We start from the raw sequence: 27,329 nt of genomic DNA on the forward strand, positions 1-27,329 counted from the left end.
CCAAGCCCTAATGCTACCTTCTTTGTGTGTGGTCTGCTCCTGAATACCTACATTTGAATAAAATTTCTGTTTCTTTTGAACCCTGACGTCTTTGGACCTCCTTTGTGACACTCCGTATATGTCTGCCCCTTTATATTATTATGTCGGTTATGTAAGATATACTGTTAATCTTCTCCCAACCACCCTCTACCTTTTCACACCCTAGTTGTGTAAGCTCCTTAAGACAGAGAGTATCTTGTGGTCATGTCCACTTGCATCGTTTATCCAGTGGAAATAAAATGAATAAATGAACAAATGAACAAAATAATGGAAAAGAGGTTCATTTATTAAGGAGGGGACCAAATGGATTATTTCTGTCACATGAAGGTTAATACTAAGGAGTGTCAAATAAAAAGGGAAAAGGGATCTGTTTGTAGGATTATACTTACTTGGTTTCATGGGAATAATAAAAAAAATACTGAAAAAAAGAGAACATTTCATTTTTGTTTTACTCCAAACTGTATAGCTTAGATTGAAGTGAGTTTCAAGATTTAAGTAATTCCCATCATTAACTGTACAGTCTTGGACTTGATTTCTATACTGTAGTAAAGACATGAACATTAGGAAATGTACACACATTTAGTAAAAGATGAAAATGTTTGGAACATCTTTAAATATAAGAGTGGAAGATATTCTGAATACATTTTAATCAATTGCTTGAATTATTTTGTTTTTTTCCCCTACTAATCTTAATATTGTTGGCTTTCTTTACTGGAAAAACTGAGGAGGAGCAAAATTAAGCAAGACCTTCCTGATAGTTTCTAAAAGAATATCAAGACTCGGAATTCTGTTAAAACAGTCTTCTACTCCATTTCATAATTTGTGTACAGAGAATTTGGATTCCACCTTGACAAACTGGTAGGTTTAGTTAAGTAGTCTTCCAGCCAAACTAATTCCAGTTCCTCAAGACGCATGTGGGTGTGGTGTGTGTGTGTGCGCGTGCGCGCACGTGCATATCCAGAACAGTTGAATGCAAGATCTCTGAAAGAAGGAATGGTATTTTCTTGTTGCATTCCCTGTATGCCAAGCATTTAGTGTGGTGACTGGCATCTTGTATCCCAGAATAAATATTTGTCAATGAATGAATGAATGATTATGTACTGTCTAGGAATTCAGATTTTACTTTTTTAGTCAGAATTGGATAATATGTCTGAAAGCATATGTGAGATTCATAGCATTAAACAAGTAATTATTGGTTATCTGTCATTCAGCATTTTATTCAATATGATCGACCTACATCTTGAAATATTTACCCAAAAAGTGGTATTAGATTGGGAAGCTGTTTGAAAATGGAGTCTAGCTGAAACAAGTCGACCGTTGTTGAAGTTGTAGAAGTTCATTGTACTCTTCTCTCTTCATTTGTGTATGGTTGAAATTTTTCATCATAAGCTTCAAAAATGTTCCTAGTCAGTGAATAGTGGTCAGAATACTTTGCTTTTCTTTTTGACTTCCTTCACCTATTAGCTGAGTGACCTGGAGTAAATTCCTCATGTCTCTTCATGATGGGTTTCCCACCATAAAATCTGGAGTTAGTTGCTACTCTTTTGAGCTTAGAGAGTTCCTGTGATCAAATGAAGTAGTGTATGTGAAGATCAGATGTTACGCCGATAGAAGGTGTTACTAACAAAATGAATTCCTGCCCTCAAGAAGTTTGTAATTTTGTGGAGGACACGAGCATGTACACAGATCTCTGTATGACAGATGGGGAGTATGTACTTTCATTTTTTTCATCTTACGGGTTGAAAGTATGATGAGAGCTAGTCATTTCTGAAAAGATGTACATTGGATTTATAGTAATTTTAGTAAAATACAGTCTTTAATCTGGGTATTGGTAATTGGTATCAAGTTTACCCAGTGCTGTATCCTTTTTATTAATGGATTATTGTAGGAGGATCTGAGGACAAAGTGCTCCTGGGAACATGCTATCAGACTGGTGGCAGTTTGATGATTTCTTCTGTATTTCACTGTTCAGATTAACAAGAAGTTGAATTCTTTGTTTTTTTTTTTCTCTCTCTCTCACTCTTTTTTTTTTTTTTTAAGGTTTTATTTATGTATTTGAGAGAGAGACAATGAGAGAGGGAGAGCATGAGAGGGGAGAGGGTCAGAGAAAGAACCAGGCTCCCCACTGAGCAGGGAGCCCAATGCAGAACTTGATTCTGGGACTACAGGACCATGACCTGAGCTGAAGGCAGTTGCTTGAACAATTGAGCCACCCAGGTGCCCTCTTTCACTCTTTTCTAAAGATTTTATTTTTAAGTAATCTGTATACCCAACATGGGGTTTGAACTTACAACCCCAATGTCAAGAGTTGTTTACTCTTCCGTCTGATTCAGCCAGGTTCCCCTTTCCTCTCTTTAAATTTCAAATCTCAAACAAAATTATTCCTTTTTATGTCACACATTGGCTTTTTAAAAAAATATGTATTTATTTGAGGGTGAGGGGCGAGGGGAGAGAGAATCCCAGGAAGACTTCCTGCTGAGTGCAGATCTGTCATGGGGCTCCATTTCACAACCCTGAGATCATGATCCAAAGCCAAGAGTGAGTCGCTTAACTGACTGAGCCACTCCTGTACCCCTAAAACTTTTTCTTTTGAAGATTGATTTATTGTTTGAGAGGGAGAGAGAGCAGGGATAGGAAGAGGGACAGAGGAGATGAAGGGAGAATCTCAAGCAGACTCCCCACTGAGTGTGGAGCCCAGCTGGAGGCTGGATCTCGCAACCCTGAGATCACAGTCTGAGCAGAAATCAGGAGTCAAACACTCAACTGACTGAGCCACCCAAGCACCCCCATTTTTAAAACTTTTTAGTGGAAATCAAGAAATTATCTGAGTGGTTTCGAGCTTTTAAATAATGTTGTCTACATTCCAACTACGTAGAATCGTTTAAATGTAGTTATTAAGTAGCCTTGGGTAAAAATGGGGTGTTTTCTTATTGAGCCCTGAGAAACCAAGAGATAGATTGAAAGATTGGGCTAGAGGGGGCTCCCAGTGCTAATCATGAATGAACTGTATTTAACTGTATTTAAATTATGGAAGTCCACTTACAGAACTAGGAAAGAAAGCATCCTTTCTTTGAAATAACACACCTATTACACATTAAGACACAAATGAAAAGCCTGCTAGTCATTACAAATTATTTTAAACCCATGGGATTTAATCAGTTTTAATTTAGCCAACTACTAGTACATTAGACTAGAGATTGGGGTTGTTGCTGCTATTTGGGTTTTTAGCTAAAACAGTTAGTATTGCAAAGAGAAAAAAAATTCTGTTTCAGAGGCATTACTCTCTATCCTTTAAATGTCAGCTAACTCAGAATGATGGGATTCATCTCAAGAAGAACCATATAAGAGCATGGTTGAGGCTTGCCTGGGTGGCTCAGTTGGTTAAATGTCTGCCTTCAGCTCAGGTCATGATCCCAGGGTCCTGGGATTAGGAGGACCCTGCTCAATGAGGAACCTGCTGCTCCCTCTCCCTCTGCCCTTCCCCTCCCCACTTGTATTCTCACACACTGCTCGCTCTCTCGCTCTCAAATAAATAAATAGAAAAATCTGGGGGAGAATAAAAAAGCATGCTTGACACAGTGGTAATAATTCTGAATCCAAGAAAAACAGGACTTTTGAAATTAGTTAAGAGTAGCATCATTGTTTATGGAAAGGGTACTTTTCCTTAGTTGGTAAAATAAAATTGGGAGGTGAATCCATCATTAGGCACATAGAGAACGGTCTGGAGCTGTATCTTGTGATCAGAAAAGACCTCATGCTTTCAAGGTGTGGCAGAAGATGAGGTAAGATGGGGTTGAGGTAGAAGTGAGAGAGTGAGGGGAAGATGTAATATGGTCATAGAACCTGGGATAGCTTAGGTAAATCCGGTCTTTTAGACTTCAGAATCTAAAACCCAGTGATCTGAAAGTAGAGTTCTGCCATATATGGGAAAGCCTCCAGCAGTTATTTGCTCAAATCTTTCATTCCATAATAATAAAATGGAATTTTATATTCTGATGACTTTTTCTTGGGAACTTTATTTCCGCCATCTTCACATTGTCCTTGTGCTTAGCACTCAGATATTTGTGAATGTGATGTGTGACGTAACAGAACACATGCTTCCCATTAGAACACAAGCTTCATATGGGCAGAAATAATTTGTTTTGTTCACTGCTTTATTCCCAATATCTAGAACAGTGCTTGGCACATTGTTCAGTAAATGTCTGCTGAAGATCCAACTGAATGAATAGTTAAGCTATGACTAAAGATTACTCTTTTTCCAGTAATTTTATGGATAGCAAAAGTGTAAATTAGCACCAAAATTTAGCAGATACATCATTTTTCTATTCACTCATTAGTATTGCACTTAAAACTCTTCAGCATTAGATGGTCTCTAATAATTATAGTAGTAAATTGGATTTTGACTTAGGAAGTGGGAGTTACTTAAATAATTTAATGGTTAGCAAGTAGATTGAATACTAAGATAATATTCCTTTTAAACTAATTTTTCCACTGTTTTCATTAGTTATGAGTTACAGTTTTATGTGAAATTCTGAGTTACAATTTTATATAAAAATATAATTTTACATGAAAATTTTAAGTGATACCTCAAATGGTTATATCATTTGTCGCAGAATTGATTTAGATGTTTTGGTGGAAGTTTTAAGACATGGTTTCAGATTCTCTGAGTTACGAAGCTTTATAAAAAGGGTTGTTACATGCTCTTCTGAAGAATTTGACGTAGCTGGCAAGCCTTTGTATAAGTGGCTATTGCTGTCCTCGCAAGTAGTGAAGCCCAAGTGGCCAGTCCCAACTTGAACATCCCCCAGCCCTCCTATTTGGTATTAGCATTACAAGCACCTTCCTTCTCTGCTTAAATCAGTTGATGGTGATCGTGTAAGGAATCTGACATTACTTGGTCAAGACCAGCTATAAAGAATAACAGTGATAATGACAAGAAGAAAAGGGAGAAGGATAAGGAGAAGGCTGGGGGGAGGGCGGTGGGGCTAGGGAAGGAAGGAAAAAAGGAAAGAAGGAAGGAAAAGGAAGAGGAGTAGAATAGAATATCCGGTATATTGCTGGGAGTTGTTACTAAAGTAGAATACTTAGGGGACTTGTTAGCAGTTTTTGTTTCAAGTAATTAAAATTTTCTGTTAATTGTTCTGGTTCTTATTGCTGTGTAATAAATTGGCCCAAAATTCAGGGGCTGGAAGCAGCCATTTTCTTACGCTCAAAGATTCAGTGGGTGGGGAATTTTGACAGAGCACAGTGAGAATGTTACATCTCTTGCTTCGTGATGTCTAAATGCTTGAAGTGGGGATAAAGAAGCAGGTGGGGGGTTTAGTCAGCTGGAGATGTCTTTATCCTCAAATCTGTTGTTTCCTATCAGACTGGGTGATGTAGAACAGGACCTGAGCCGGGACTGTAGTCCCACCTTACTGCTCCTTCTGGTCTGGGCTCCCTCTCGGCATCAAGGCTTCAGAGTAGTTGGACTTAGGGATGGCTCATGGCACTGAAAGCCAGTCAGGGTCCCTAGGAACAGGCAGTGTTATTTCTGCCACATTCTGTTGGTGACAAGTGAGTCAAAGCCTTACAGATACAAAGGAATGGGGCATATATTGTCTTTTATTGGAAAGAGTGTTAAAGAATTTGTGTCTTCCTCTTTCTCTCTTTTTTTTTTTTTTCTGTCATCATGACATTCGTACTTGGTGATTAGTACAGAAGGATTATGATTTAAAAAAAAAAAAAAAAAGGCAAGGCTCCTACCCCAATTATCTGTATTTCCCATACTCAAATACAGCTTCTTTTAACTCTGTTTTTGGTGCTTCTGGTAGTTGGATCTGTTAATCTAGATAAAATACTATGCTCCATTTCTTGATATTTAAACTGTTGGCTTCCTGCTCTGAAAAATGAGGATTTAGCTCATTAATACTACTCCCTGTTCATTTTCTTCACCTTTTGTTAGGGCTGTTTTTATTTCATATAATAACTTAAGATAATTTATCCTTAAACGTCAGTTTTTTGTTCGTTTTTGGCAGTAAACAATTGATTCTCCATTTAATAAGAGAAGGATATTTTATCCTCTTATCCTTTGTATTCGTTTTAACATTACAACTTTTATCATCTACTTTATTGAAGTTAAAGATTTCCATTCTGTTCTGCAACCACAACTGCGGGTCCAGTGTTTTAATTCCATGAGGTCAGAGGAGTCTTTCTTAAACATGGACATCTGGATTCCCATTTCTTACTCTGCATCACTTTTTAAAAGTTGTACCCTATTTTAGACCAGGGTGTTTTTATACTGTTTTGTTTTTCCTGGAGTTTACAATTGCCTTTCTATTTTTTCATGCACTGTTCGCCTTTATCACAGCCTAAACTTTTTTTTCAAACACTTTATCATACCACCCATTTCTGTTGAATTGCCCATTTCCTGAAGTTTCTCTGAAGTTTTGGTTTATTCTGGACTGGTTATTTACTGGGCCTGATGAACAGTTCTCTTCCTGAGACTTTTTCACTGCCCTCTGGGTTAGAGCCACTTATTCCTGCATCCTGGCCTTTCCTCTTTAATGGTTCACACCCTTGTTTTGCAAGTTTATGTTTGCAAGTAACTTCCTAAGAAATTGTGTATTGAAGATAAGCTTTCTGAATCCTCACCAATTTGAAAACATTTTTATTGTTCCTCATATTTGATTATAGTTTGACTGTTTTTAGAAGTCTAGGATGAAAAATTTTACCGTTGAACTTGAAAGCCATTGTTCTCTCTCTGATGAAGTTTGCCAATGAGAAATTATCTGCCAGTATGATTTTCTAACTAGTTTTTAGTAACTTTTCTCTCTGGGAACTACTAGATGTGTTCTCCAGAAATATGTTTCTATGTGTGGTGCTTTCTTAAATTAAATTTGCTGGGGGTGGGGTGCCTGGGTGGCTCAGTGGGTTAAGCCTCTGACTTCGGCTCAGGTCATGGTCTCAGGGTCCTGGGATCAAGCCCCAAATTGGGCTCTCTGCTTAGCAGGGAGCCTGCTTCCCCCTCTCTCTGTGCCTGCCTCTCTGCCTACTTGTGATCTCTCTCTCTGTCTGTCAAATATATAAATAAAATCTTAAAAAAAAAATTTGCTGGGGGGTGCCTGGGTGGCACAGTCGGTTGACCATTCAGCTCCTGGTTTTGGCTCTGGTCGGAGCCTCAGGATCATTGGATCAAAGCCTGCATTGGGCTCCACACTCCGTGGGGAGTCTCCTTGGGACTCTCTCTCCCTTTCTCTCTGCCCCTTCCACTTGTGCTCTCTGAGATGAATAAATAAATCTTCAAAAATAAAAAAATGAGGGGCACCTGGGTGGCTCAGTGGGTTAAAACCTCTGCCTTTGTCTCGGGTCATGATCCCATAGTCCTGAGATTGCCCCTGCTTTAGGCTCTCTGCTCGACGGGGGACCTGCTTCCCCCCACCCCCTCTGCCTGCTTGTGATGTCTGTCAAGTAAATAAATAAAATATTTAAAAAATAAAAAAATTAATTGATGAATTTAACTTGCTGGGCATTCTGTGAGATCTATATGCAGATTTGTTTCATTTTACTTTTAAAAATTACTTCTGTATTTATTCTGTTCTTTCTTTCTGAGGTTCTCCTGCTAGTCAGATACTTGATATTTCAGTTGGGACCTTGAAAGTCTCTTAAAGTTCAGTTTTACAGATTGGATCTCTGTGTGTGTCTTGCCTTCTTTTCCTCTATTTTCTAACTATTCTGTTTGCTTTGGTATTCTAAAGAAATCTTCTCTATTATTTTCCCAACTGTCTATTGAATTTACTCTCGGCAATTATATTTTAACCTCAGAGTATCTTTTTTTTATTGTTTTGTTCTCAGCTTGCTTTTTTTTAAAAGTATTTCATTCTGGTTTCATGGATGTAATATGTCCTTGAATAGTTCTAAATGTTTAAAAACTTCTCCACATTATCTTTGTTTTAGTAAATGTTTAGTTTTTAACTTTGTTTTCCTATTGCTGGATTGTTTCAATGCCTGGTGATGTTTGGATATCCTTTGGTTTTTAAAAAATCAAGTTTATTGAAATGGAGTTTATATACAGTAAAAGACATCCATTTTAAGAGTATATTTTTATGAGTCCTGAAAAATATATATGCCCACATAACCACCATCAAAATCAAGATCTAAAACAATTCCATTACCCTGAAAGTTCCCGCAAGACCCCTTTGCAGTCTCCTCTCTCTACCTGGACCCCTGGCAACCAACCACTAAACTTCTTTCTGTCATTACAGATTATATTTGTCCTTTCTAGGGTTCTGTATACGTGGCATTAAACAGCATTGTGTTCTTTTGTATCTGGCTTTCATCACTAATTCCGAAATTCTTTCATATTTATTGTGTCAGCAGTTCATTCTTTCCCAGTATGTGGCTTTGCCACAATTTGTATATCCTTCCGCATGTTGGTAGTTATTTGTATTGCTTCCAGTTTGGGGCTATTATGAATAACGCTGCTGTAAACATTCATATACAGGTCTTTATGTTGATGTGATATATGCATTCATTTCGTTTGCATGAATACCTAGATGTGGTCTTCTGGCTTGTATGGCAAATGTGTTTAATTTTTAAAGAAATGGCCAAACTTTTCCAAACTGGTTGTACCAGTCTGTATTTTCACCAGTAATTTGTGAAGATTTCATTTGATTTGCATTCTGTTCAACACTTTATGTTGTCAGTCTTTTTAATTTTAACCATTCTGTATTGGGTGTGAACTGATACTACATTGTGGTTTTAATTTGCATTTACCTAATGACTGATGTTGTTGAACATCATTCCATTTGCTTATTGGCAGGTGTCTTAACTTCCTTTGGGAAATAATCTATTCAAATATTTGACCATTATTTAAAACTGGGTTATCTTACTGTATTGTGAAAGATATTTATATATTCTGGAAAAGACTTACAAATTACAAAAAGTAATTCTACCTACATGGTAGAATAAGACTTTTAGAAAAAGACTTTTCCAGAATATATAAATATCTTTCATTTTTCAGGCGTATAGCTTGCCTTTTTCTTTTTCTTTTTTTTAATGATGTCTCTCAAACAGAAGATTTTAATTTTTTCAAAAGTCTGACTTACCATTTTTTTCTCTGATGGTTTGTCCTTCTTTTATATGCCATCTAAGAAATCTTTGCATACCCCAAAAGCACATACATATATTTTTTTCTTATGTTTACTTCTGGAATTTTAAGTTTTTTGCTTTTATGTTAAGTCTGTGATACATTCAAGTTAAATCTTTGTGTGTGGCTTGAAGTAAGAGTTCATTTTTCTCCTTGTGTAGAACCCAGCTGCCGTAGGACCATTTGTTGAAAAGTCTGTGCTTTCTTCAATTTGGATTACATTGGCAACTTTGTAAAAAATCAGTTGACCATATTCATTTGGGTCTATTTCTGGACTCCATTCTGTTCCATTGATTTGTGTATCTGTCTTTTTGCCACTGCCATAATGTTTTATTTACTGTAGTTTCACAGTAGGTCTTGAAATTAGGTAGTGTTAGTTTTCCAACTTTGTTCTTGTTTTTAAAATTTTTTTTTGCAATTTTGCCTTTTGAAATTTTGCTAAGAATTTTTACATCTGTGTTTATGAAGGATATTCTGTAATTTTCTTTTTTCATGATGTCTTAGATTTTGGTTTTGTGGTAATACTGGCCTTATAAAATGGGTTGGTAAGTGTTTACAGCTCCTCTGACAGATTTTCTGTAGCATTAATATTAATTCCTTCTTATACCTTTAATAGAATTTACTGGGAAGTTATCTGGGCTTAGTATTTCATTATGGGAAGGTTTTAACTACAATTTCTATTTCCTTAATGAACATCAGGCCATGTAGGTAGAATTACTTTTTGTAATTTGTATTTTTCAAGGTATGTGTGTGTTTCATGGTTTTTTTAGTTTATTGGTATAAATTCTTTATCCTCTTTTATCTTTAATGTCTGCAGAATCTTTTCATTCTTGATATTGGTAATTTGTATGTCTCTCCCCCCCCTTTTTTTTCTTAACCATACAGGTAGAGTTTTGGCAGTTTTATTGATGATAAATCAGTTTTTGGTTTCATTAATTTCCTTTATCATTTGTCTTTTGTCCAGTTTATATTTACTTTTATTTTTATTTTCTTTTCCTATTTACTTTGGGTTTAATTTGCTCTTTTTACATCCTAAAATAGAAACTTTTAGTTCATTCATTTAGTATTTTCTTCTTTTCTAATGTAACCATTTATGTTGCTTTATTTTCCTCCCATAAATTTTGGTATATTTTGGTTCCATTTTCATGCAGTTCAAAATATTTCAAGATCTCCCAGTAGAAAATCTGGGAGGCCCACTTGGAGCAGGGATAGAGTATCTTCAATCACACTCACTTAGAGTAGGGGTGAGTGAATGGCTTTACTTTTGAATGAATAGGAAAACTGGCTGTCAGGATGAGGAAGAGCCTCCAAATACCATAATAAGAACAGTTTTATCCCAGTGTCCTTGGTATTGGGATGACAGTGGGGATGCTGACCAGTGCAGTTACCTGTTACAGACCTTCCTTCAATTGACTCCCCTGCTTGGGCTGCCTCTCTCTCTCTCTCTTTGTCCATCACATCTGCTGGCTCAGTCCTGCTCCTGCTTCCTCCACAGTGCCCTTATAGCTTGTTCTAGGGCACTGGCCTTCCCTTCAGTAGAAATATTTGAGCCCCTGATACTCACTGACTTACAAAAGTTACCTCTGTATACAGATATATATACACACACAATGCATATATAATATATAAATAATATATATGTTATATATAATATATAATATGTATATGTTAAAATGCACAAAAATGATTTTGAAATGAAAAAAAAAAGCCTGTAATTAAAAGGTATTTTCTTAATATGGTTCCTGAATTACATATTCACCAATCTAAGGACCAGTATCTTATTGGTGACTTTCTCAATCAGCTTGCTTCTGTTTATTTTCAGTCATCCAGAAAATCTACTAAACTCTCAATTTTTTGATGGCATCTTTCTTTACGTAATGGGTTTTTCTTTTTCTTTAGCAGTATATTGAGAAAGACTGGAGGCAAGTATTTGCAATGGGTCTGCCATTTTTGTTGTTGTTTTTAGAGAGGGAGTGGGCAGGGGCAGAGGGAGAGAGTGAATCTTAATCAGGCTCCAATGCCCAGCACGGAGCCCTAGGCAGGCCTTCATCCCCTAACCCTGAGATCATGACCTGAGCCAAAATCAAGAGTTTGGACACTTAGAAGATTGACCCACCCAGGTGCCCTTGCAGCTGCCATTTTGAAGTGGAAGTCCCATCCAATCTATTTCTTCAAATAAAACATTAAATAACTAAAATGTCATTATTTCTTGCAGTTCATTTTGCTTTCCTGAGTGGGAGCAGCAGGGTGTCGCCAAAGATAGTGGCCTGAAAATTGCTTATAACCTATAGGAAGTTTTATTTATGTAGCAATCTTCACATTCGGATAGATCAGTAGTAGTGTGACTCAAGGAATAGCCCATACATTTCACCAGGAGCAAAAAACATAGAACATATACTCTGGAGACATATGGAAATCATGTGAGATGGATTTTCCCCTGATTTTTGTGGCATGCCTTAATTTTGCTGACATTCTGGAAAAGAGCTGTGTATGTAGAAAGAACATTGTCACTGTCTTCCAGTTGCCTGTTGCACCTGGTGATCTACAATCGTGGTCGTTCTTGGTTTTCATACTATCATTTCTAGGTTTTCATGTAGCATCCCAACAGCTGGTGCAAACCCGTAACATGCAGTAAACTAATTTGACATCACAGTGGGAATGTTAGCCAATTGATTTTTCTTCAGAGAAACCAACTGAAAAAAATAAGCCCACTATGAATTAATTCTTTGCAGGAATTTCCCATGTCTGATGACTTAAAAGAATAAATTCTGCATGTAAATGAATCATTACAAGCTTAATTGAAGCTTGTTGGATACTCAAGATTACTCACTGTGGTGTGTTTCTGATGGAGACAGGAAGTGAAAAAGCAAGGTCTATGAGATTTTTTTTGTGCATGAAGTCTCAGCCAGTCTTTTAATGTTTCTCATTGAGGCTTTGGTCGCTAGGGTAAATGACTCAAGGTATCTCTTGCCGCTTAGCTGTTTTTTAGGGGGAATTTCCCCCCATGCTCCTCCCTTCCCCAAAATAGCTAATTATGTACTGAAGTTTCAGGACATTGTTCGCAGTTTGTGAAGTCAGCATATTTCTGGAAGCTCACTGTGAATGTAATTCTTAGCTGTACTGATGCTTTTGTTTCTCCGTCTCTGCGACCAGCGCTGTACTGTAAGGACACAATTCTATCGCTATTTTTTCCCTCACATTTGATGTGGTAGTTTGCATACAGCTGCAGAGTAGACAGTTACCTTTGAAAGGAACATTTGGCTGCTCTAATTTGATTAAAGAAAACCACCTCAATCATTTCTAGACTGAGAACGTTTTCATTTTAACTTGGCAGTAGGAGTTGGGAATGTACTCACTGCACTTAGATATGTGGGGGAGCAGTCAGGGAACAAAACCAACGGCTCAAATGGAGACCGCTTTGGTGCAGTTGTTTTTGTTTTTTTGTTTTGTTTTGTTTTGTTGGTTTTTTTTGCCTTTTTTTTTTTTTAAAGCCTAACTGTTCTATATGATTTATTCTCTTTCTCTCTCTCTCCCAAATTTTCTACAACCTTGATTTTCACCTCTGTCCCCCTTTCACGGGCTTTTCCTTAGCATTTCCAATAAACTGACTGTGGTAGAGGTAGAATTCTACCCTAATGTGATTTGAAGGACTTGGAGGTCCTCAAAAAATTCTCTCATTTTTATATAAAAAGAAAACCCCAAGCATAAATGACTGTGAATTGGACATGCTTTCTTGGCCACCATTGAGTGGCTGAAAAAGTTTTTTGACCATGTGTGCACAGACCAAGGTTGGGAATTGAGTCAAAAGTTGCGCATTCTGTCAGAAGCCTGCAGTCCTAGTGCTAGACGGTTATTAATTATCTCACATGTATATCTTTCTGCGATGGAAGAAAGTCTCATCACCCAGTCAGTATGACAGTTGAAAATACATTCTGCTCATTGTGGGTTGGCATCCACTTTATTCATGTTATTGGAAATGATTGAGCAGGGGCTTAGTAGGGTAAAACCATGTCATGAACCACAGTTCAGCAGTGTAATATATGGTGTTCTTGGGAAGGTCCTTTGGTGGCATCCTAAAAAGTTTGACTGTGAAATTTTAAATAAAAAAGGGTGCACCTGGAGTCTTGGAACTACAATCACGTTATTATTAATTGAGCCTTGGATATTATTGATAACTCAAGAGTCAAGGTCAGATGTGTGCTCACATTCACATTCTCCCACCTGACCATGTGACTTGGCGACATTGTCCTTCTCACCTGTCTGAGCTTTAGTTTCTTCATTTGTAAAATTAGGACACATACTAAATGATGTTTCTGAATTTAGGTTCCTGTTACATGTTTGACACTTGGCAAATACTTAATTACCTCACTGCCTCTGCCTCTCCTTCTTGGTATCACCATTCTTGGTGTTTGGTGTTTGGCTACTTGGAATGTTTGAAGGGAGAGTGGGTTTTGTTCATGCAGTATGTGGCCAAACTCAGCAGAGTCCCCTTGAATTTCTGGTATAATGTGCAGCTCTCATTCTCTTAGACAGAAATTATTAAGTCCAGCAAGACTCCATTAAGTCCATCCAGCTTTCCTATGGATAAGCAGCCCTAGGCAGACCTTGTATCAGGTACTAGTTAAGATATGAGCACAGCGGATATGGAAATTAATTGTTCAGCAAATGTTGTTAGCTGGTTGGTAGAGTTATGTTGTCATCTTGAATTCTTTTCCATCTTGTGTCCTCTCTGGGTGCTAAAATCATTTCCACATTTAATCTCAATGAAGTCACCCTGGTCTGTTCTTCCTTTTGAGAGTTAAGGCCAAGAGACAATCTTCCTGTTTTGTTTTCACACATAGTCGGGAGAATGTAAATCTTTTTTCAGTCATGTCTGGGTCATCTAAGTGGACAGAGACTGCAGAAGGGCTGCAAAGATAATTGTCCAAGGCCACTGCTATATCTGGGATTTGGCGATCCAAGATACCGAGTAGATTCAACTTGGTACATGTAGTTGAATCCCTGGCTAGCTCACAATGCTGTTTTGTTCCATAATATAACTGAAAAAAAAATTACCTCAGTGCAATAAAATAGTGCAAAAAGTGATGCCTGCTGTGTTTGTTTTGTTCAGTTACCAAAATTACAACGTTAACAACGTTAAACAAGATTTTAAAAGTTAATTACCAGTGATTGAGGAAAAGTTGATTTAATTTGAATATGTTTTTGGAGACCTGAAGAGATTCTGCAGAGAAATGCTGAGTGCTGGGGCGCCTGGGTGGCTCAGTTGTTAAGCGTCTGCCTTCGGCTCAGGTCATGATGCCAGGGTCCTGGGATGGAGCCCCCATGTTGGGCTCCCTGCTGTGTGGGAGGCCTGCTTCTCCCTCTCCCACTCCCACTCCCTGTGCTTGGGTTCCCTCTCTCTCTGTCAAATAAATAAAATCTTTTTTAAAAAATGCTGAGTGCTAATTTTTTATGTCACTTCAAATTTTCTTTTTCTTTAGTAAAATATTATTGTGGTATTTCTCATATAAAATCACCTTTTTAAAAATGCACTTTTATATAGCCCAGTACTACTGAATACTGTCCGTGTTCTACTGTTAGTGTTTCCATATTTACTTCTTTTTTTTTTTTTTTAAAGATTTTATTTATTTATTTGACAGAGAGAAATCACAAGTAGATGGAGAGACAGGCAGAGAGAGAGAGAGGGAAGCAGGCTCTCTGTCGAGCAGAGAGCCCAATGCGGGACCCGATCCTAGGACCCTGAGATCATGACCTGAGCCGAAGGCAACGGCTTAAACCACTGAGCCACCCAGGCGCCCCTCCATATTTACTTCTTGTATGGACTCTAATTTGGGTGACAATGTAAACATTCAATCCAGTGAAATTATTGTACGCATCTAATGAATTGCTTGGAGCCTGAGACCAAGATTTGGTTTTATTCCGTTTTTTATTTTTATTCAACTTATTTTTTTTTTAAGATTTTTTATTCATTTATTTGACAGAGATAGAACACAAGTAGGCAGAGTGGCAGGCAGAGGGAGAGGGAAAAGCAGACTTCCCGCTGAGCAGGGATTCTGACATGGGGCTTGATCCCAGGACCCCGGGATCATACCTGAGCCCAAAGCAGATGCTTAACCGCTTAACCAGTTGAGCCACCCAGGTGCCCCTTGTTCCGTTTTTTCAATAATGAAAGTCTCATTCCTTTTTTGCCTGGTGATTGCTTAAGTGCTACTAATTGAGTTATCCTCACAGCTGGTAGGGATTGTTACTCCCATTTTATAGATAATGAAACTGACACAGAGAATTGAAATGGCCTGTTCAAGGTCACCTTGGCTCCAGGTGTTATTTCCCGCATCTTAGGGTTTTCTCTCTAGTCCTCCAGATGATCTAGTCCTGCTGGGATCATTTGGATATGACTTAATTTGGGAACTGGATGCAAATAAACTGGATGCTGGCAAGGGAACACTGATTATTTAAGGAGGAAACTGGCTTCCATTACCAAGAGCTGAGGGTATAATCATTTATTTTGACATATTAAATGCCACCTATATTTTGATTTTTCTAATAATTGGTTTTAATAATAGTCCAACATAGAGACAGATGCTTATGGAATTGGGACTGTTAAATAAGAGTTATTTGTTAGGGTTCCTGCTGCTCAACATGGGAGCAGTCCGCTTTCCATGGCCTTGCCTCCCCTGAGAAAAGGAAGAGTGTGGCAGGTCAAAGGAAGTACACTCACCTCTGAACCTGGCACCAGAAGTGCTGACGAGCTTGTCACTTGTGCTCCTGATGACTCAGCACTTCCTGGTTTCTCTCTGTTGCTGTGCTAGGGCTAATAATACCATATGACCTTGGTCCAGACTAAGTGTTTCAGGGAACCTTTGGTTTCCTCATCATCAGACATTTGAGATCAGAAATCATTCTTTCCTTTCTGTTGCACATTAATTAATGGGACTAGGGATGAGCCATTGTATTTTGTGCCGGATTACCTGCTTTTTGTTCTTAAGATCAGAAGTAGCTTTGGCTTTGGAGTATAATAAATAAATACATCCTTACCTCTCAATGTAAGGCTGTCCTGTTATATATAGAATTCTCTTGGTCTCTGTATTGTTTCTGTGCAGTCCGATGACTGGGGCAGAGGAGGGAGGAAATGAAGTTCCAACTACATTTTGTAGTGTCTTCGCTACATTGATTGTAGGCAAGGCTTAGGGACCCAGGGTGTGGAGCAGGCAGGGAAACTGTGATCTGTTCCATTGTCCCCCTCATTGCTCTCTGAATAGTCCAGCACAGCCCCCTCTGTGAGATCAAATTGTATTTACTAATTAGCTTTATATTTAGAATTAGCCAAAATTACTAGACTAAAAAGCTGTTAGTTCTGAGACATCTGGAGGCCGAAGCCTTTCAGAAAGCCTTGAAAATTTTAGAAAACTTGAAATTTTTTTACCTGTTTTCCTGGGCTGTTATAACATTAACTATAGGACACAGTTCAGAGTTTACCCATGTCAACTGCCAAATTGTTTAAAAATTTATGAAGCAGTTTTAAAGTTACTTTATATATTATCCAGACATAAACTTTCCCTAGAAATAAATTTTTATTATTGAAGACAATTTTAAAACAGTAGTTTACAGTGAAGAGGTACTTACAGCAAAAACAATGCTGTATTTAACACAGACTTTTATTATTAAATGCTTCTTTATGTGTTTTTATCTTTACAGAGGCCCCTAAATAGCAAGAACTTAACTGCTTCCAAGTAAGCAAAAGTAAAAATTCCTACAGAAAACATAGCCCTGACCTTTTTGCACATGTAATCCAAATGAAAAGTTAGCTTTGAAGTGGTGTCTTGTTACATAATCATACTGAAAATATGCTGGAATATGTATTCCTTTGAATGTCTTTCATTCAGAAACATATTTTTGTTTATTTGACTCTCCTACCAGCTGAAAATGAATTATGCTCTGGTTGTTTCATCTAACCACCCAACCTCAAAATACTTGACAAATTACATGAAGAGCTTCATTCCAAAGCCTAACATTTTCAGAGAGAGTCAGACCATTGCAAAATTGAACATGGAATTTCACCCCATAGTTGACTAAAATAAAAAACAGATAATGGGAGAAAATAAGCAGAATTTAGAAACCCAGGTTTTGCCAGACAGAACGCCTGTCCAGTCAGCAGTAAATCATTTTAAAGAGCATTTACTTTCTAGAAGGTACTTAGTGTGGGGGTAATTTGTTTCAGACAGGTCTACAAGCATCTCTACCAGATTCTTTGGGCAGCTCAGCATTAGGAAATAGAGCATTCAGAAGCATCATGAATCATTACAAAGAGTATGAGAATTATGACCAGTACGGGCAAAAACTAATGAAACCACTTCTTTTCTTGGGTGTTCTCGGAGATGCTGCTGTGGGAATCTGAGGGTTGGTAGCATTTGCTTAGACTCTAGCCTCTGGTGCTGCCCACGGTACAGAAACTGACATTTCGATTGCTTTTGCATTTTCTCATATGCTGATTTAGTAAGCATTCTGCATATTGGGTACTTATCACTAAAGAAGAAAACTACTATATGAGATTTCTTTTTTTTAGATTTTATTTATTTATTCGAGAGAGGGAGAGCACAAATAGGGGGGTGAGGGAGAAGCAGAGGGAGAGTGGTGGGCTAAAGCCCAGTGTTGGGCTCGATCCCAGGAGCCTGGGTCAGGACCAGGCTGAAGGCAGACACTTAAGACGGAGCCACCCAGGCACCCACCAGATGAGATTTCTAATTTTTGTAATTTTTTACATTTACAGGAAAGTCTTTTTGTTTAGTTGCCTAATTAGGAATTGCGTGCTCCAGTTAATAGGAAAACCTAGTTAATTGAAAGTTGTGACCGTTAAGACCTATTTTCAAAGAATAAGAGTATGACAAATACACTGAACACTAAAACTTGTAATTTAATACTTCATCGATCATTGAGAGAATACTTTAAGATTTACTCTCTATTAGAATCCTTCCCAACTACAGTTACGGTCTATGTGCCTATTCCTACTATTTAGAGAATTACAGTTGATAAAATGTTAACTTGGTTATGTGACTTGGCTCTCCATGAAAGAGGAGGGGCCTTACATCTTGTCTGTTGAAGAAACAAAACCTATTGCATTATGTTTTGGTTAGATAGAAAATTTCATTCTTGTTTTCTAGAGAGGGAGGGGAGGGGCTGAGGGAGAGAGAATCTTAAGCTAATTCCACACTGAGCTTGGAACTTGACGTGGTGCTCTATCTCACCACCCTGAGATCATGACCTGAGCCTAGATATGAGAGCCGGATGCTTGTCTGACTGAGCCACTCGGATGCCCCTAAGACTCTTTTAAGTCTAGAGATGGAGATGGAGGGAAAGGCTGAGATGGGAGTAGTGAAGAGCAAGCAGAGAGTTTAAGTAGAGAATAGCCTGGAAGACAAATGTGTAAGAAAATTCTGGGTGTATAGAGGTAAATAAAATAGAGAATGACCAAAAAATTTAGAAGAGATTGAATTAAATAAATTATTTCTTAAAGTTTTGAAATGTCACGAGAAATTCAAACTTAGGATGGCAGATTCTGAGAGAGTATCCCTAGACTAGACAGACAGAAATGATGTTAAAGAAAAAAGTGGAAGGAAAGTAAAAAACACCTAAATGTACAAGAAAGTAATTAAAAATTAAAATGAGTTTGGATCCAGAATTGGTAAGAGCTACAACTTCAGTGTGGTTTATCTTAAATTGTCGACGTCTTACCCAAAACCTACATTTGTTTGTTCTTTTCATGTTATGTTTTTGGTGGGGAAACATAAAGTAAATTCATCTTGCATTCATCAGCTTTTGGTCTTAGAGTAGGAAAATATGGATAAAAATGTTGTTCTACTTGACATGCAAATAAGAGTTTTTGGTCTGTTCTACATGTTGTAAAATTCCTGTGGCATTATTATATGTGGTATCTTGTGCTTGTTATGGAGTTACAGAGAAACTCTTGTCATATGATGTTAAAATGTGAACTGACTCCTTTTAAACATACATACAAGTGGTAATCAGTTTAGGATGTTGGATTCCTCATTTTTCCTTCCCATCCCTGCCACTCTTCCTGTGGGAATGTGTGCATATCCATTTTGCACTTAATAAAGACACTAATCAAGTAGTAAGTAGTGATAAAGATAAAGGAATAATGGTGGTGGAGAATCACTAAAAAACAGTCACTAATGAGTCTACAATTGTAGGGGCACCTGGATGGCTCAGCTGGTTAAGCATCTGCCTGCAGCTGTTGTCATGATCCTGGAGTCCTGGGATCAAGCCCCGAATGGGGCTCCCTGCTCAGTGGGGCGCCTGCTTCTCCCTCTCCCTCTGCCTGCTGCTCCCCCTGCTCATGCTCTCTCACATGCCCACGCCCACTCACTCTCTCTCAAATAATAAATAGGTAAAAATTTGTTTTAAAAGAAGAGTTTACAGTTGTTTATTTTTTACAAGGGATATATTTTTAACAGTGCTAGATATATTCTCAAAATACATTGCTAAATTTGGTGGGAGTTTGGAAGATATATATATATACACACACACACGCACACACACACACACACACATATATATATATATATACATACATACACATATATACACACACATACATATTTTAAAGGTTTATTTATTTGAGAGAGAGCGAGGAAACACATGTGGGCAAGCAGGGGCAGAAGGAGGGAAGCTCAAGAAGACCCAGTGCTGAGTGCAGAGCTCAGTGCAAGGCTCTCTCCCAGTACCCTGAGATCATGACCTGAGCTGAAATTCAGAGTCTGATGCTCAACTGACTGAGCCACCCAGGCGCCCCTGGAAGATATATTTTATATATATTTTGTAAGGGGAAAATCTCCAGCTACCTAGTTTTACTTGATGTCAAGGATAAGAAGCTTCTATGGATAGGATATTGTGATCATACCTTTTTCAAGAAGGTAGGTTTTTAAATTTTTTTTTCTTTTTAGTAAAATATGCATTACATAAAAGTTAACATTTTAACCATTTCCAGGTGTACAATTCAGTGACATTCAATACATCCACATTATTGTGGACCCATGACCTCCATCCAGCCCCAGAATTTTATTTCCCCCTCTCTCACAGGAAGATAGATTTTTATTTGTTTATTTTATTTTATTTTTTATTTATTTAAAGGTTTTATTTATTTGACTGAGAGAGAGACAGCAAGGAGCATGAACAAGGGGAGGGGCAGAGGGAGAAGCAGACTCCCCACTGAGCAGGGAGCCTGACTCAGGGCTCCATCCCAGGACCCTGGGATCATGACCTGAGCCGAAGACAGATGCTTAATCTACTGAGCCACCCAGGCACCCCAAGAAGATAGATTTGTAAATGACATTTTGTGACCAGATGAGAACCAGGCAGTAAGTAGTTCATTATCTAGCCAATAGGCTTGGTGTTAGGAATAGAGATATTAGAGACCCACTAAAGCTAGCTCAAGAAAGAAGGATGTTACTGTAAATGCACAGGCCCTTCTTGAGAATCTTTACACGTTGGTCATCTTGGGACAGGGCTTCTGGACTGAAGAACCCTATAAGGAGTGCTTGTGGTCTGTCTTGCACCAGGGAGTTGCCTCTAAGTGTTTGTCCGCACTACTTCCTGTGTGTCTTCATACCCAGGGCTTCCTCATAACCTCCACATCCAGGGGCCTGTGGTGGTCTTCACAGCTCTGGATCTGTGTGAGGTTTTTGGTGTGGTGCCCCCACACCAGCTTGCAGACACTGGTTCTTCGTTCATATTTCAGAGCGTCTGAGGCACCATGTGGGGGAAGCAAGCCCCAGTCTAGGAAGGACTGGATTTTCACCCTGTTTTTACATGGTGAAGAAAATTGGTTGACATTTGATTCTTTGTTGTTCTAGAGAACACCTGAGTCTTTAAGAAGCAAATGTCATGAAAATGCAGCTTTAGGATAATTCTTATATCACTTTGATGTTTGACTAAGCATTTCAAAGCCATTTGTGTGTTCCTAAAGAGGTTTAAAATTGCATGCCAACACTTGACAGTAGTTTTTAGCCTTGAAGAAGTTTCGCCTTGAGAACACTGAAGTTGTTCAGGAAGACTCAGTTGCACCGGTGAGTGTAACCTGTTCCTGGCCACAGCTATGCATACAGCTTACTCATTTTGGCAGGAAAGTCCTGCTCTTCAGATTGAAAAATTAGAACATCATTACAGAAAATGGATTTTTTATTTTAAACCTTGGAGCAGAAATGCTGCGTGGCATCATGCTGGCTAGGAGACACCTTATGTATTATTAACTCACTGGCCAATGGCCTTTGTCAACACACCCAAATGAGCAGTGTCTCTTCTGATCCTGGACGACTGGAGCCCAGAGAAGGAGCAACATGGCAATGATGCTGGAGGGGCAGGCAACCCCTCCCAGGTTTAGCCCTGCCACTCCGTGTGTGCCTGCTTTGGGGGCACTGGTTATGTGATGAGCTCTCTTCCATTGGAGTTTCAAGCACCCTTGAATTGAGAGAAGGGGCCATATGTTTAGAGTTGGAGAAGTTATAGACTTTCGGAGCTACTTGTACTCATTTGTTCCGTCTTTGAACTGGGATTATCTGTACAAGCACTGCTTGACCGGTAGTTCTCTCCCAAGATCACATTACAGTAGTGGTCTTCTTCTGGGAGTGGTTTTACCTCTCGGAGGGATATTCGGCAGTCTGGATGCATTTTCTTTGTCATCGCTGGGGAAGGGTGTTGCTCCTGGCATCTAATAGGTGAAGGTCATGATGCTGTTAAATATCCTACAAGGCACAGGACAGCTCCCTACTGCAAAGACAACACAGAATGTTGATGGTGCTGAGGTTCTGAAGGCCCTGCATTACAGAAAGGCACTGGCTAACATCAATTTGTAGGAGGCAGAAGATGGCAAAAGTCTGGTATGAATTGGGGAAAGCACAGAGGCCCAATACTATCTAGCATTAATAAGGTTAACATTCACACAATCTGCACTGTGACGTTAGTACTTTCTCTTACCATCCATGGGTGAGAAGAGGAAAACCCAGAGTAGGAATAACCTTCTTCCTAAATTGTTTAATTGGAAGCAAGGTGAGACGGCTGAGATAGATGGAACTAAGGTCAACTGGAAAAATTGGGATTTCCTTAAGGGTGTAGTTTGGGACTAGATAGAATCCAGGATGAAGGGCAGAAAGTTAAAGGTCAGTGCATTTGTCTGTTTAGTGAATTTTCATTGGTTTTATTTTATCCCTGCTAGGGAATCTGAGATTTTTTTTTTAAAGATTTTATTTATTTATTTGACAGATAGAGATTATAAGTAGGCAAGAGAGGCAGGCATGAAGAGAGAGGAGGAAGCAGGCTCAGAGAGCCTGATGTGGGTCTCGATCCCAGGACCCTGGGATCATGACCTAGGCCGAAAGCAGCAGGCTTTAACCCACTGAGCCATCCAGGCGCCCCGGGAATCTGAGATTTTTGAAAAAGGACTAAGGACATTTCTTTACAGGAGGATACACTCATACACTCATCCTCAAGTCAAGAAATCCTAAGATCGTTCCAGACAATTGACACCTCTGATTAGAGCCCCCCCTCCAGCTTCTGGGTTCATTGCCTGCTGTATTGTCTTTATGTTTACCACAGTGGCTGGTCTATCAGGTTTTATGGTTTTCCTTCCAATGCCTTTCCTTCCTTCCAATGCCTCCATTTATAAAATGTTATTAACCCATATTTGGGGATTAAGTTAAATAACTGGCAGAGAAGAACTCATAAGATGAATTGAGTGATTCTGAAGTTTATGAATGTAGTAGATGGCATCGATAGCTTGAGGCTTCACCTGTTTTTATACTCATCTAGACTTGATCTAGAGGATTAGGTTCCCTTCTGCTTGACGTGGTCTGATATTCACCAAGCCCAAGAGGTTTACCTGTTTGATATGTACTGGTCTTCAAAGGTTAGGCTCTGATCTCATCAGCTCCGTTAAGAGCATTTCTGGAAATGTGAGTGCTTCCACTGGTCATTAAGTTTGCTCCCCCTGGTTTAACTCTGTATTATGTCTTGTGCTGTGGGGCCCGTGCTTGTGTCATGTATGCATGTCGTCTTCCCTTCATCTGTAATGAAAGATCTTTGTGGATAGAGCTCCCAACTTCCTTTGGTGGTTAGCATGCTGCAGGTGCTTAATAAGTGCTTATTGTTTAATGGATTGTGTGAGATATTCTATTTCTTTAGAAATTACATCAAAATAATATGCACAAAGGCAGTCACAATAATGGGATAGTTAAGAAAAAAAAAAAAAAAAAAACTTGAGAAGGTTAATTACTACTGGCCGTCCTAACATGGGGTTACATGGAAATGGTAGGTTTTAAAAATAGTATCAGAACATATGCAGAAGTGAACGCTATCCCTGAATAGCAGTAGTTTCTCAACTGAGGGACATTTTGCCCCCAGAGGACATTTGGCAATGTCTGCAGATACTCTTTGGTTGACAGTTGGTGGGATACTACTGGTATCTAGTGGGTAGAGGCCAAGTATGCGTCTAAACACCCGAAATGCCCACGGCAGTTCCCCACAACAGTGTGGTCTGGCCTCAAATGTGAATAGTGCCACATTTGAGACACCCCTATCCATAGACTTGTGAGGACACCACCATGAGCGTCCTTCACCACCTAAAGGAATGAGAACAAGCAAAAAAGCAGTGCCTATTTTTATACGGAAGAAACAGTTCTGTGTTACAAACTCCGGAACAGTGGGAACTGCAGCTTTATACATAAACTAGCATGGTCCGACAGTTAAAAAGCTGTGTGATAGCTAGCTGCTTGTGTAATAAACGGATTTGGCCATGACTTTAGGAGGAGAGGACGATAAATTGAGAGAATTCTTTGAAGTCGGAATGCACCTTTCCATGATTTTAGAAAATGAGAGGACTTTGCTAACCCAGAAAGATGTATTTGGATATTGCATTTTGAAAGTTACGTTTTTAATAGGCTGGAATTCGTCTGAGGGTTTTGATAATGTTAGAATGCCGAAGCATGCATCTTTGTTTTTTCAAATATTTTTAAAGCTTCCTTGAAGAATACTTGATAATTTTTAAGGTATAAGAATAGTATGCTTTCCCTCCTGAAATTAACTTTGCCAAGTACTTTTGCTGCATTTAGTGGCAGAATGATACAGTGGGCAGTTAGTTCACAGAGGGATCCTAGGCAGGTCGCCTTGACCTTGCCTCCCCACTCCCCCCACCCCCACCATTTCCTCATTTTCAAAAAGGAGGACTAAGACTTGATGACCTTTGGCTTTAAAATTCTGTGTTCCTATAGTTTTAGTATCAGATAGTAAAAAAAAAAAAAAAGAGAGAGATTGTTTGTGCAAACAATCTCTTTTATGAGAGAAATTTTGAAGGCATCAATTATTCCAGTTTGTTTCTTAGAAACTAAAGAAATAATCCTTTCTACAAAGGCTCACTCCCAATGTTTGAAGAAAGAAAGGAATTCCTGTTATAAATAAAAGTTGTCCCCACCTCCAAACAAAATAAAAAGTGTCGAATAAGATTTACAGCTGATTTTAAGATGGCATTGTTAGCTAATTTTGAAAATTTTGCCCATTTTCTTTGATTTTTTTATACTTAAGTATAAAGAAAACATTTTAATAGTACTTAATACTGAGTTTTTCACACAATTATGCTTCCAGAAATTTGCTATTTGTAGAGGTAAAACACATTTGAAAGCTTTATTATGGTTTTTAGTCTACCATTTAGTAGGTTATTGGGCTCTGGATGAAAGGATGAAGCTTTCCTATTTGTTGCATGGAAAATGAAATGGAACCTTGAAGTTTCCTCCTTTTTCCTAAAGTGGCAATTCAGGTACTCACAAAATTGGGGATGTTGTAATATCCCAAGAAATGAAGCTTGCTTTTGTGGTGTCTCTTTATTCTGAAGAGACTGGGAAGTTGGTTCTGGCATATTCCAGTTTCCACAGGGGCATATTCTAGAGCTTGGGTGTCAGGATTGCCTGATTTGAAGATGCTTTGTGGATGGACCCAAAAAATGCTACGGCTTCCAGCTACGGTTTGGATCTCATTCCCAGAGTTAACATTGCCTACAGGGAATAGCACTATGTAACATCGGATACAGTCATAAAATAGTGCCTTATATGACTTTCCGCCTCGCAGAGGTTAACGAAACACCTCCTGAGTGCGAGGCACTTACCGTAAGCACCGTAAGTAATATGTACACTGGAGAGTCAGAAGGTGAATTAATGGTTCCTATTTTCAGTGAGTTCAGGACCTAGTAAGAAGAAAGAGATGGGACCCCTTCAAATTACTGTAATACAAATAATAAAGTAATATGGGTCATTCGCAATCACATATACAATTCTAGGCTACCACAGAAGGCAGAATTATTTAACTTGTGGCAACAGGAAAGTTAGACTCCACAGAAGAGGTAGACAATGAGCAGAATCACAAAAGTGGAGATGAACAGCGTACCATGCATGCCAGTTGAGTCTGAGGTGTTGAGTTGACCCAAGCAGTGGTAGGAATAATCATAGAATAATAGAATAAATCAGGTTGAAATAGAATCTAGAGACAAGCAAGCTAGTTAGGAGATAGAGCATTTCTGGGGGAGAGAGAAAGAAAATGGTGGCCTAAATTGGGATAGTTTCCTCGAAATGAGAGGAAGGGTTAAGTATGAGAGTTGAGTGCAAGAATTGGCCAGTCTGGGTAGCTAGTTGGGTGTGAGCATGGCCATAGTGTCAGCAAGATGAATTGGGGGTGGTTAGCGTACATGAGAGAATGGTGGCTCTCCTGTTAGAAATAGGACTCCCAGGAGAAGGAGCAGGTTTGAGGGATGCCAGTGAGTTCTGTTTTGAACATGTTGATTTATATGTGCTCTCAAGAAGTAGCCAAGGCAGAGTTAGAGTTGAAGTACAGGAAATTGCAAGCTCCAGAGAGGAGTCCAAAAAGCCTGTGACATTCTTAAAGGAGACCTAGATCTTTTTAAAATTTTTAATTAACATATAATGTATTATTTACTTCAGGGGTACAGGTATGTGAATCTTCTGTGTTACACAATTCACAGCACTCACCATAGCCCATACCTTCTCTGATGTCCATAACCCAGCCACCCTATCCCCCCTCCCCAACTCACCCCCAACAGCCCTCAGTTTGTTTCCCGAGATTCTAGATCTTTTTGAGTCCCACATTTAGAATACCACATTGCACATAATGTGTCCACCTGCAGGGAGCAACCCACATACGCCCCATGTGGAAACTGAGCACACGAGTAGGTTTGTGTCGCCAACTTGTTAAACGACTTGTTAACACCCATCAGTTTTCACAGGCACAGGTGTTTTCAAATCATGCCTCAAAACAGTTGCTCTCTATAGTAGATCCTTAAGGTCACTGTCAAATCGGATACCCCAGATTAAATCAGTGACTGAGCAAGAGCACCCATATGTTGAAGGGAAAAATAAGACTGAGAATGGAACCTTGAGATTACATGCATTTAGGACTGAGGGAGGAAGAAGGTCAGAGAGGGCAGAGACCAAAGAAGTAGAGGAAGAAATGCAAGAAGGCGCAGGGAAGTCTTGGGAGGGGAGAGTTTCGAGGCGAAGGAGGCATTACCTTCAGGTATCTCAGCACTGTCCAGAGGTTGAAGAGATTGCATTTAGTAGTAGGAAGTTACCAGTATGTCTTTGAGAGACATACTGGAAGAGCAGGGTTATGGGCGGGGGGGGGGGGGGGGGGCGCAGATAACAAAGGAATAAGGACGTGTACCACAGAATGTAGACCATGATTAAATAAACTGAAGGGGTGGAATGTTGGTAGAAAGACAACCAGGTTGAAATAAAAGTGGTTTAACATTTTTAGCATCCTTATACAAATATGAATGTGTTTATAGATGCAGAGGAGAGATTGGAGAGCTATGATAAAGAGTACAAATTGAGGGGCACCTGGGTGGCTTAGAGAGTTAAGCATTTGCCTTCAGCTCAGGTCATGATCCCAGGGTCCTGGGATTGAGTCCCACATGGGGCTCTCTGCTTGGTGGGGAGTCTGCTTCTCCGTTAACTTCTCTGTGTGCTCTCTCTCTCTCTCTCCCTCTCAAATAAATAAATCTTTTTAGAAAAGAGTAAATATTGATGAAATGAGGACTTAGCAGAGGGTGGAGGGCACAGTTGGTGGGGGATACATACCTCTTCTTGACGAGGAG

General features: G+C 39.0%; 1 protein-coding gene across 4 annotated transcripts in view; it reads left to right on the plus strand.

Annotated features, from left to right (window-relative positions):
* CDK6 (cyclin dependent kinase 6) overlaps positions 1-27,329 on the plus strand; it is a 239,358-nt gene that overhangs the window by 10,171 nt on the left and 201,858 nt on the right. The window lies entirely within an intron of this gene.

Source organism: Mustela nigripes, chromosome 4 (genome assembly GCF_022355385.1).
Source record: "Mustela nigripes isolate SB6536 chromosome 4, MUSNIG.SB6536, whole genome shotgun sequence".
In the NCBI taxonomy this organism is placed as follows: Eukaryota; Metazoa; Chordata; class Mammalia; order Carnivora; family Mustelidae; genus Mustela; species Mustela nigripes.